Source organism: Pimephales promelas, chromosome 5 (genome assembly GCF_988280905.1).
Source record: "Pimephales promelas chromosome 5, fPimPro1.hap1.1, whole genome shotgun sequence".
Taxonomy (NCBI): Eukaryota; Metazoa; Chordata; class Actinopteri; order Cypriniformes; family Leuciscidae; genus Pimephales; species Pimephales promelas.
This window is the reverse complement of record NC_142773.1, coordinates 8,980,111-8,992,571: the sequence shown is the minus strand read 5'-3', so window position 1 is coordinate 8,992,571 and position 12,461 is coordinate 8,980,111. Positions and strand designations below refer to the sequence as shown.

Here is a 12,461-nt window from a genome sequence, read left to right as displayed (position 1 = left end):
CATGGGGCTGCATGTCTTCTCTTGTTATGAATTGTATCCTATTTTCCGTTAACTACGCGCAGTGATATGGAACTGTAATGCGGTTCAAACTTGCCTGAAACTACTTTAGCCGTGAAAATAATTGCACACCTTTAGAACGTTCTCAACCAATCAGAATCAAGCGTTCAACAGCCCTGTAGTATAATTGATTTGAATATCCCCAACTGAGCAAGCCAAAGGCGACAGTGGCAAGGAACTGAAAAACTCCATCAGGTGACCCGACGGAGGAAACAAAAACCTTGGGAGAACCCAGGCTCAGTCGGGGGCCAGTTCTCCTCTGGCGTTTATGAACTAGAGGCCGAATTTACAGTAACTGTCACGTAAAAATGTATATGAATGTTTCTAAATAGACTTTAAACGCGAACCTGTGATAAATTGGTAGTAACAGCCCTGCTGATGACGTTCACATGCGCATTAAGAATTGATTCAATAGTTATGTGCGTTTGAATATATGCGCGCAGGTTTTTAAATTCCCTCATGCCTGAACAAACTACTTGTCTATAAATTTGATACAGATTTTCGAATCACTTCAGGGTAGGGACGCGAAACGAATTCACATCGCTTAATCTGTAGAGTGGGAAAGGGATCCTCCATAGGGAGAGGCTAGTTGGCACTTTAGCACTGCATTGTCATCGTCATCGTGTCCAATAAGGTCCTCGCCAGATCTGGATACGGCCTGGATCCGGCAGGCTGCGGGAAAACCTCGGGATAAACAAAGACACTAATTAGCGTAGATGCCATTCTTCTTATGATGTAACGAGTACATCAAGATTTAATGTATTATATGTATGCTAGGGCAAAGAGATCTGTCTTGAAGAAAGCTTTAACAATATGTTGTTGGGTGTGAAAGCGCTGAAGCCATTAAAGGAATGGTTTGTTGATGTCATCCAGTTTCCCTTCCAAAGCAAACGCAAACTCCACCACTGTTCCAATGTGCATGCACTGCCGGCCAATGTTTCTTCAGAAAAAGAACGGGAAACTGTCATTGTACTTGTTTGAAATTCAGTATTGACTACACCCTGAGACTCTGAGGCACACACCTCAAGCACAGATCAAGGGTGTTAGCACCACAATCAATCCAGTGAAATCTTTACAAAAAAATTAGTTTAGAAGAGTTTAACAGAGTACCTGTGCGTAATCCGGTCCAGGGGTCACATTCAGTCCCGTAGCAGCCAAAAGTTAAAAGCCGTCTGTTAAAAGATTAATGCTTTGTTAATTAATGATTTGACATGAAATGTCAAGCATGGACAGCAGTGAGTAATATTTGAGATATGGCAGTAAACTCAATTGTAGTTTTTTTAACAAAACTTGTTTAGATATTTAAGACATGTCTTGGAATTAAAAGGAAATTCTTAAGTTTAATTATGGTATAATGGGTGTTGGTGTGGATGGATTTGTAATGGTCATTTGATTTACCCTCAGCACTTCTCTCATTTATCAGTAATGAAGAGACGGCAGCTTCACAAAACTTCCCGTCCTTATCCTCTTTCTCATCGGCATCTCATTTTCCTCAAATGGTTGATGCTTTTCAGCCGCATCGACTCAATCTGGATACGACCTGGACAGAGAAACAGAGTACCTGTGCGTAATCCGGTCCAGGGGTCACATTCAGTCCCGTAGCAGCCATGTATGTCCATGTTTTGATCTTCTCCACTCCATTAAATTTGGGTTTTGACAGCAACTGTTTTGGGGAAAAAAATAATTGGAGAAGAAAAATATACATTTCACCTTTCGCCATTATTCAAAGTAACAGAAATACACGTTTTCACTTTCTTGGATTATTTAATTGGCAGGTGGCATGCCAGTTTTCCAGGTATATATGGGATTGCATTAATCTTTCTGAAAATGATGTACAGAGCTCTAATAAACAGAAAACTTCTCTCGCTAGTGGCTGCAGTTGTCTGATCGTCCACTTTCTGACCCTGACCTCAGCTGCTGCTCCGACCTACTCCTCCTCTTCTGTCTCTCCTGACTATCGCTTCCCTTTCTAACAGGTTGATGATAAACATAAATTACACATATAAGAGATCTGACCTTGACTTTTCCTGTTTGACAATAAACTAAGAACATATCAAACAAATAGACAAAAAAAGTGTTTTCCAAATATTAATATACAGGTGAAACTCGAAAAATTAGAATATTGTGCAAAAGTTCATTTATTTACGTAATTCAACTTAAAAGGTGAAACTACTATATTATAGAGACTCATAACATGCGAAGTGAGACATTTCAAGCCTTTATTTGTTGTAATTGTGATGATTATGGATGAAACCCAAATTCAGTTAGAATATGTGATAAGGTTTTCATAGCTGTACGCCATAATCATCACAATTATAACAAATAAAGGCTTGAAATATCACACTCTGCATGTTATGAGTCTCTATCATATATGTTTGACCTTTTAAGTTGAATTACTGAACTAAATTAACTTTTGCATGATATTCTAATTTTTCGAGTTCCACCTGTAAATCCAAATTCATTTCTAGCTTATTAGGGTCATTACCTTAAACCAATTATGGGAAATGATTTGCTCCAAACCAATCCGCCGTTTTGGGTTTTCCTGCAGGAGGCGTCGAATCAGGTCGCAGCAATCTGTGAAGAGACCTTAAACTTTACACCTCATTTTTTAGAAAATCATGCAAAAGTTAATTTATTTCAGTAATTCAACTTAAAAGGTCAAACTAATATATGATAGAGACTCATAACATGCAGAGTGTGATATTTCAAGCCTTTATTTGTTATAATGATTATGGCGTACCTCTATGAAAACATTTTCACAATATTCTAACTGAATTTGGGGTTTCATCCATAATCATCACAATTATAACAAATAAAGGCTTGAAATGTCTCACTTTGCATGTTATGAGTCTCTATAACATATTAGTTTCACCTTTTAAGTTGAATTACGTAAATAAATGAACTTTTGCACAATGTTCTAATTTTTCAAGTTTCACCTGTTTATTAATATTTGGAAGATACTTTTTTGTCTATTTGTTTGATATGTTCTTAGTTTATTGTGAAACAGGAAAAGTCAAGGTCAGATCTCTTATATGTGTAATGTATGTTTATCATCAACCTGTTAGAAAGGGAAGCGATAGTCAGGAGAGACAGAAGAGGAGGAGTAGGTCGGAGCAGCAGCTGAGGTCAGGGTCAGAAAGTGGACGATCAGACAACTGCAGCCACTAGCGAGAGAAGTTTTCTGTTTATTAGAGCTCTGTACATCATTTTCAGAAAGATTAATGCAATCCCATATATACCTGGAAAACTGGCATGCCACCTGCCAATTAAATAATCCAAGAAAGTGAAAACGTGTATTTCTGTTACTTTGAATAATGGCGAAAGGTGAAATGTATATTTTTCTTCTCCAATTATTTTTTTCCCCAAAACAGTTGCTGTCAAAACCCAAATTTAATGGAGTGGAGAAGATCAAAACATGGACATACATGGCTGCTACGGGACTGAATGTGACCCCTGGACCGGATTACGCACAGGTACTCTGTTTCTCTGTCCAGGTCGTATCCAGATTGATCCGACGCGGCTGAAAATCATCAACCATTTGAGGAAAATGAGATGCCGATGAGAAAGAGGACAAGGACGGGAAGTTTTGTGAAGCTGCCGTCTCTTCATTATCGCAGCTCAGACCAGACCACTGCACCGATAAATGAGAGAAGTGCTGAGGGTAAATCAAATGACCATTACAAATCCATGTGTTATATTTTAACAAATGAATCACCATAATGTGTATGCAGTGTGTAATTATTATGTATTTCACACAGAACAGTTAGATATTGAGCTGACACTTTTTATACAAAGCATCATTTATTTGAAACGTGATATTCTCTACTGGACAGTGCCTGTGCTCTAGAGGATCATGGTCTTCAGATACCTCTATCCAGTGGTCTTGAAGTCGTTCCTCCTGTAGATCCACAGGTTCAAACCCCTTCAGCTCCAGTCCACCACAGTCCAGCACCAGATCACAGAGTGGACGTAACAACTGAGGGTGAGTTTACTGCCATATCTCAAATATTACTCTCACTGCTGACCATGCTTGACATTTCATGTCAACTATAAGCATTAATCTTTTAACAGACGGCTTTTAACTTTTGGCTGCTATACAGGACTGAATGTGACCCCTGGACCGGATTACGCACAGGTACTCTGTTAAACTCTTCTAAACTAATTTTTCTGTAAAGATTTCACTGGGTTGATTGTGGTGCTAACACCCTTGATCTGTGCTTGAGGTGTGTGCCTCAGAATCTCAGGGTGTAATCAATACTGAATTTCCAGGCCGTATCCAGATCTGGCGATGACCTTAGCCTGGACACGATGACGATGACAATGCAGTGCTGAAGTGCCAACTAGCCTCTCCCTATGGAGGATCCCTTTCCCACTCTACAGATTAAGCGATGTGAATTCGTTTCGCGTCCCTACCCTGAAGTGATTCGAAAATCTGTATCAAATTTATAGACAAGTAGTTTGTTCAGGCATGAGGGAATTTAAAAACCTGCGTGCATATATTCAAACGCACATAACTATTGAATCAATTCTTAATGCGCATGTGAACGTCATCAGCAGGGCTGTTACTACCAATTTATCACAGGTTCGCATTTAAAGTCTATTTAGAAACATTCATATACATTTTCACGTGACAGTTACTGTAAATTCGGCCTCTAGTTCATAAACGCCAGAGGAGAACTGGCCCCCGACTGAGCCTGGGTTCTCCCAAGGTTTTTTTTCCTCCGTCGGGTCACCTGATGGAGTTTTTCAGTTCTTTGCCACTGTCGCCTTTGGCTTGCTCAGTTGGGGATATTCAAATCAATTATACTACAGGGCTGTTGAACGCTTGATTCTGATTGGTTGAGAACGTTCTAAAGGTGTGCAATTATTTTCACGGCTAAAGTAGTTTCAGGCAAGTTTGAACCGCATTACAGTTCCATATCACTGCGCGTAGTTAACGGAAAATAGGATACAATTCATAACAAGAGAAGACATGCAGCCCCATGCGCTTGATCTGCAATTTTCGATGTCTAACTTCACAATCAAGTGACCCATATAGTTTAATTTTAATAAATAAAGTGTAGTCCTATCTATAATAGGCTAAATAGAAAATTAAACTGAATAGGCTATATAAATAAATTAATAGTCCTGCTGCACGTAATTTCATAAATATTCCAGATAATATAACAAATAAATAATTATTGATTGGCCTACTTGTAAAAAAGTGCTTTGTGTGTTTCATTTATTGGGTTATCTACTGTCAATTATAGAAAACAATAATGAACAAATTAATTAAAACGAAGTTAATAAATAAATAATAATATTGACGCACATGCTTGTCTGTCTCATTATTTCAATGTCTCTCTCTCTCTCTCTCTCTCTCTCTCTCTCTCTCTCTCTCTCTCTCTCTAATAACTGCATTAATAACTGCATAAAGCCGGGACAGACTAGTTTAGGCCTACTAAGGCCAGTTATGAATGTAATTTGATACTTCTGACTGATCATGCCCAAACGCGAGTTCAGTCTGTGTTCACACCTATTTTTTACAGTCTATGGTTCACACAGTTGGTGTTTAGTAAGACCTGCTACAGTCGATGGAAACAGTCGGTCTTCGAATATTTCAGTGAATTGTAAGTGTGTCCCCCATCATTACATTAGTCTGCTATCAGTGGCTCAAACCTCTGTTGCTACTAACTCTAAAATGACGTTTAGCAACGGAGGCATGGGATTAGATGCGTAAGAAATTAGTCCTACATACAAGAGTGCTTTAATGTCAAAAACTTGACAAACGTCTTGATATGAATCATCTGAACAAGGTTTTGAGGTGTGCTAACTGTAGTATAAGAGGAATAATTGATGACACACCCGAGGTGTAACTCCGCTTCACATTACCACCTCGGGTCTGCATTATTTTTCTAATAATTCAACGTCAATTATTTCTTACTTGATTTAGACTGTTTAAAGTCAATTCACTTACTAAATTACCAATATATATAATTAAATCATTTATATAGACTAAATAAAATATATGAATAACATTAGCTTGAAATGGAAATAACACACTATGAGCTAAAATTAGTCCAGTGTTCATTCAGTGTGAGCAGAATTTGGGTTAAATTATGTAACCCAAACCTGCTGGGTTAAAACATTTAACCCAACTTGCAGAGTTATTTTAACCCATAATTTGTTATGTCCAATATTTACCCAGCAAGTGCTGGGTTACCAAATTAGTTGTTCCCTTTCGTAGTCACTTCGAGTTACGTCAGAAGTGACGGAGATTGGGGGATTGGGGGAAAAACGAGCCAATGGCATGCAATGCCTTGGGGCTGCGGAAATTTGCATAGCGTACTCCGCCCTACTCCGTGAGTATAAAAGGAGGAAGTGAACGCAACCGCAGTATGTTTTCGCTTCGGAGCCAAGAGAACCTCTTCACTCCTAAAAGCTGATTCAAGACTCTTCGAGAACGAGCGTCCTCTTCAGTGTTGGTGTGACGGCGGTACCCAGCGAGATTCTGCATCGCCTGCGATCTGAGCAGTGGTCTGCCAGACTTTGCACTTCTCCCTGGTAGCCTCAGCGCTGAAAGAGTGAATTTCTCCTTTCTCATAAAAGTGAAAGTGAAAGAGCTGCACGCGGCACGTCTTTTTAAAGACGGTTCGCCCGTGTTCTTCTGGGTGTGATCGATTTCTATTGTCATCTGATGGTCACGATCGCTGCTTTGTATGCCTGGGCTTTCAGCATGCAACTGCAGCGTTCATGGATGACTCACGTCTCTTCTGTGGGATATGACCATCTCTACACTGAGGTCGAGAATCAATGATCTGAATTCAGTGAGAGTCCCGGTCCCCCCTACTCGATCGGCTTCCCCCACGGGGGGGCCCGTCGATCGGGGACCTGGTGATTTCACGGTCACGGTGTGGAATAAAGCCCCGACGATTTCTCGGGCCACACCCCCCGCCTCAGTGCATGAGCCAGCGAGCGTTAGTTTGATTCAGTCGGTTGCTTCTTCGGTGGTACCGGCTGCTTCGAGCAGCGCTCCAGATGATGATGTGATATCGATCACAGCATCACTAGGCGGGCTAGAGTCATCGGGGGATGAGGATACGGCTGCGCTGCCCCCCTCGGGAGTGCCAGCGCTGCCCGTGTCGGATCCCGAGCTGACGGCCATGCTGTCTCGAGCCGCTGGGAGTATTGGGTTAGAATGGCACCCTCCATTCTCCCCCGATCTCTCACGGTGGGTTAATTGGGTTTTGGACAAAGCTGCCGCCGCCAGGCCACGGCCAACTCCATTGCCTTTTTTCCCCGAGCTGCATGCGGAGTTATCGCGCTCTTGGGGGACTCCTCTGTCCACTCGAGAGCGCTATTTCTCCCCCGCCTTTCCCCCCCTCGATGGGGGGGCCGCCCGTGGGTACACTGGGATGCCCCCGCTGGAGCGCTCTGTTGCGATACAGCCGTGTCCACAGAGCGCCTCCTCCCGTGGTCCTCCTAAGCACCCATCCAAAGCCTGTAGGTTCCCGTCTGCCACGGCGGCGCGTTCCTATAGAGCGGCGGGACGGGCGGCCCCCGCTTTGCATGCGATGAGCACTTTGCTAGCGAAGATGCTCACAGACATGCACGAGGGCGGGACTGATCCAACGGCATTCAAAGATTTGCGGTCCGCCACTGACCTCGCTCTCCGGACGACGGTAGTGGCCGCTCGCGCCGTTGGTCAGGTGATGCCCACTAGGTGGTCCAGGAGCGCAGGCTCAACCTGGCAGACACTCGGAGCGCTGAGCGGACTCGTCTGCTCGACGCTCCTCTCTCCCAGGTTGGCCTTTTTGGCGGTGCAGTCGAGGACTTTGCCCAGCAGTTCTCCACTGCCCAGGAGCAGACGGAGGCAATTAATCATATTCTGCCCCGACGACCAGCTGCTGCCTCCACCCAGTCGTCGGCACAGATGCCTCCCGCTGCTCGCCGCCGAAGACGCCCCCCCCCGCGGCTACCCTCCCTCCCGCCCCGCCCCAGCAGCAGCCTTCATCCGGGCCTCGGCGTGGAGGAGGCCGCCGGCAGGCGTCACAGCCCCCTCAGGCCGCACGCCCCGCTAAACGCCAGGTAAGCGATGATCCTGATACGGGCTGCTCAGTGATGGAGTTAAGTTTTTCCCCAGGAGGCGGTAGCAGGCCCCCTCCTGCCCCCGGTGGGGGGCCGGGGGAAAATCTTTCGTTTTCAGCTCCCCGCTGCTCACCCACGGGTGGGCAGCGCCCTGAGTTGGGTAAGGAAAGACTTGACATCATCACTGAGCCCACAGACTGGAATGAGTGCGCTCGACGTCCAGTGCGCCAGCCCACACATTCCTCTCTGTCTCTGAGGGCGCGGAAGGGTGCCAGTGTCGTCCCCGGGCTACGCCAATCCCTTCCCCCTCTATCGCCAGACCTCCGGCAGAACAGACCCCCGTGGAACGCTCCGCCTTCCCTGGTTTCTTCTGTCGGGGAGCGGGCTTCGACAGTGCACCCGGGCGGGGTAACTCCTGCGCGCATGCCAGTCGACCCGCCCCGCTGCCCCTCTGGGGGGACGTCTGTGGTTCGCATGACCCCGTTGGTTCGCTTCCTGGAAGCCTGGCTAGAGCTTCCCGGGCTATCCCGCTGGGTCATCAGAACGATCAGACTCGGCTACGCGATTCAGTTCGCACGGTCTCCTCCCCGCTTCACGGGAGTTCGCTCCACGATGGTCGGTGGCAATGCCCCAGTCTTGAGAGCGGAGATTGCGACCCTGCTGGCGAAGGGTGCAATCGAGACGGTCTCTCCAGCCGAGGTGAGGTCCGGGTTTTACAGCCCCTACTTCATTGTCCCCAAAAAGACCGGTGGGTTACGACCGATCCTGGACCTGCGCATTTTGAACCGTTCTCTCCATCGACTACCGTTCAAAATGCTCACGGCCAAACGCATTTTCGAATGTGTTCGGTATCAGGATTGGTTTGCTGCGATCGACCTGAAGGACGCGTACTTCCATGTCTCCATTCTCCCTCGACACAGACCGTTTCTTCGGTTTGCCTTCGAGGGCCAGGCATACCAGTACGCCGTTCTCCCATTCGGGTTAGCTCTGTCCCCTCGCGTCTTCACGAAGATCGTCGAGGTAGCCCTTGTTCCCCTTCGCGAACACGGGGTTCGCATCCTGATTTATCTCGACGACTGGCTGATACTAGCACACTCTCGAGCTCAGGTTTGCGAACACAGAGACCTGGTGCTCCGGCACCTAGCCCGTCTGGGCCTTTGGGTCAACCGGGAAAAGAGCAAACTTTGCCCCGTGCAGAGGATCTCTTTTCTCGGCATGGAGATAGACTCGGTCGCCATGTCCGCGCAGCTCACGAACGAGCGCGCGCACTCACTGCTGGCTTGCCTTCGACAGTTCGAGGGCAAGAGTGCGGTTCCACTGAAACTATTTCAGAGGCTCCTGGGGCATATGGCATCCGCGGCCGCGGCAACGCCGCTCGGTTTGCTTCATATGAGACCGCTTCAGCTGTGGCTTCGCGATCGAGTCCCGAGGTGGGCATGGCATCGCGGTTCGCTCCGAGTTCCAGTGACTCCAGCGTGCCGCCGAACCTTCTTCCCGTGGTCGAACCTCAGCTTTTACGGACCGGCGTCCCTATTCAGCGAGTTTCCAGGCATCTCGTTGTCTCCACGGATGCATCTACCACGGGTTGGGGTGCCATGTGCAATGGGCATGCAGCCGCCGGTTCCTGGACAGGAGCCCAGCGCCTCATTCACATCAATTGCCTCGAGCTGTTGGCAGTACGGCTCGCCCTGCACCGCTTCCGAGCGTTGCTCAAGGGCCAGCATGTGCTTGTCCGCTCAGACAACACTACGGCAGTAGCGTACATCAACCACCAGGGGGGTCTACGCTCGCGCCAGTTGTCGCAGCTCGCCCGCCACCTCTTGATATGGAGTCAGAAGCACCTGAGGTCCCTTCGTGCAGTTTACATTCCTGGAGACCGGAACTGGGCAGCCGACGAGCTGTCCCGGGCCCGTCCCATCTCCGGCGAGTGGCGACTCCATCCCCAGTCGGTCCAGCTGATTTGGGACCAGTTCGGGGAGGCACAGGTAGACCTGTTCGCCTCTCGGGACTCGTCCCACTGCGCCCAGTTTTATTCTCTGACCCGCGGCACTCTCGGCTCGGATGCGCTGGCGCACAGCTGGCCACGGGGCCTACGCAAGTATGCGTTTCCCCCAGTGAGCCTCCTTGCTCGGGTGTTGTGCAAGATCAAGGAGGACGAGGAGCAGGTCTTGCTGGTAGCCCCATATTGTCCCACCAAGACGTGGTTCTCCGAACTCATGCTCCTCGCGACAGCACCTCCTTGGCCTATTCCTCTGAGACCAGACCTACTCTCTCAGAGACGGGGCACTCTGTGGCACCCTCGTCCCGATCTTTGGAGGCTGCACGTGTGGCTCCTGGACGGGACGAGGCAGGTTTGAGTTCGCTGCCACCTGCGGTGGCGGCAACCATCACTTCCGCAAGAGCGTCGTCCACGAGACACCTTTATGCGTGGAAGTGGAACCTCTTCGTCAATTGGTGTTCTTCTCGTGAGAAGACCCCCGGAGATGTTCGATCAGTGTCGTGCTTTCCTTCCTGCAAGAAGGGTTGGAGCGCAGGCTGTCGCCCTCCACCCTTAAAGTTTACGTCGCGGCCATTGCCGCTTCTCATGAAGCAGTGGAAGGTAAGTCCTTAGGGAAGCACGACCTGGTCATCAGGTTCCTGAGGGGAGCGAGGAGGCTGCATCCGCCTCGTCCTCCCCTCGTACCCTCTTGGGACCTCTCAGTAGTTTTAAGTGCTCTGCAGAGGCATCCCTTTGAGCCTTTGCAATCGGTAGAGTTAAAGTTTCTGTCCATGAAGACAGCACTCCTGGTTGCATTGGCCTCCATCAAGAGGGTGGGGGACCTGCACGCATTCTCCGTTGACGAAGCGTGCCTAGAGTTCGGGCCGGCTTACTCTCACGTGATCCTGAGACCCCGGCCTGGATATGTGCCCAAGGTTCCCACCACTCCCTTCCGGGACCAGGTGGTGAACCTGCAAGCGCTGCCCCCGGAGGAGGCAGACCCAGCCTTGGCACTGCTCTGTCCGGTACGTGCTCTCCGCACCTATGTCGACAGAACGCAGTGTTTCAGGACCTCAGACCAGCTCTTTGTCTGTCATGGAGGGAGCCAGAAGGGAAGGGCTCTCTCAAAGCAACGGCTGTCCCACTGGAGTGTGGATGCCATTGCTTTGTCTTACCAGCAGCAAGGCCTTCCGTGCCCCCTTGGTGTGACGGCCCATTCCACTCGGAGTGTGGCCTCCTCTTGGGCTTTAGCGCACGGCGCCTCGCTAACAGACATCTGCAGAGCTGCAGGCTGGGCGACACCCAACACCTTCGCCAGATTCTATAATCTGCGGATTGAGCCGGTATCCTCTTACGTTCTCGTTTCGGCCAGTTCTGGATCCGCTCAGGTGTCTTCGCTTGCTCGCCACTCCACTCCCCGGACTGGATAAGTGCGATATTTCCTCAGTTCTTCCATTGAAGCCTTGAGTCCTCCAGCACCGACGATGCGGGCACCACTGCTGTGGCTCTGGATGCTGGCTAGGTGCCTCCATGCGTACGGTTCCCCCATGGTAACCGTCTCATGTGTATTATCCACTGTAAGCCTCTCTGTGCATGTGTCTTCCCTTGGCAAGCCATCTGCCACCCCTGGAGCTGAAATTAGTAGCCACCTGCGGTTGGTGCTCCAGTGATTCCATATGTGTTCCTATGTGGCCATATGTGTATTCGTAAGTCCTCCCTTCGGTAGGCAGCTGGTAGCATGTCCCCTTCGGGATATGTTTCCCAGTGTACCTTGGTAATCCTGTGTCTAAGTCGGATCCCCAAAGGAAAACAGGTAAGGCTCGGGGGTTCAGACTTTCGCAGGGCACTGGAAGACAGCCTGAAGTTGGCGTGATGGCACAGACCCCCAATCTCCGTCACTTCTGACGTAACTCGAAGTGACTACGAAAGGGAACGTCTCGGTTACGTATGTAACCCTCGTTCCCTGAGTAGGGAACGGAGACGTTACGTCTCCCTGCCACTTCTGCTGTATCGCTGGGTAGATGCCGAGTTCAGTCTTGGCTCCTCAGCGAAGACATACTGCGGTTGCGTTCACTTCCTCCTTTTATACTCACGGAGTAGGGCGGAGTACGCTATGCAAATTTCCGCAGCCCCAAGGCATTGCATGCCATTGGCTCGTTTTTAAATACTCGAAGAGGATTGGCTTTCTATGCGAAATCCCCCAATCTCCGTCACTTCTGACGTAACGTCTCCGTTCCCTACTCAGGGAACGAGGGTTACATACGTAACCGAGACGTTTTTAACCCAGTTAAACCCAGTGTTTTTAATTTTTGGAGAGTAGGATCTGTAGAATGTAGAATAACAAAACTGTTAACAAAAG

At 48.3% G+C, this 12,461-nt stretch overlaps 1 protein-coding gene and 1 long non-coding RNA gene across 2 annotated transcripts in view; one reads left to right on the top strand and one right to left on the bottom strand.

Moving 5' to 3' along the window:
• Positions 1–16: 16 nt before the first annotated feature.
• Positions 17–12,461, bottom strand: part of LOC120467255 (serine/threonine-protein kinase pim-2-like) — a 340,979-nt gene continuing 328,534 nt past the window's right edge. Inside the window, exons 13-14 of the mRNA XM_089130929.1 lie at positions 1,168–1,229; positions 17–1,079 (exon numbers count right to left, since the gene is read on the bottom strand). The gene's annotated coding sequence lies outside the window, so the exon portion shown is untranslated. The remainder of the gene's footprint in view (positions 1,080–1,167; positions 1,230–12,461) is intronic.
• On the top strand, positions 3,212–5,026 carry LOC120462116 (uncharacterized). Its single transcript, XR_005618310.2, has 3 exons — positions 3,212–3,718; positions 3,891–4,039; positions 4,129–5,026. It is a non-coding gene; the product is annotated as an uncharacterized LOC120462116 (long non-coding RNA).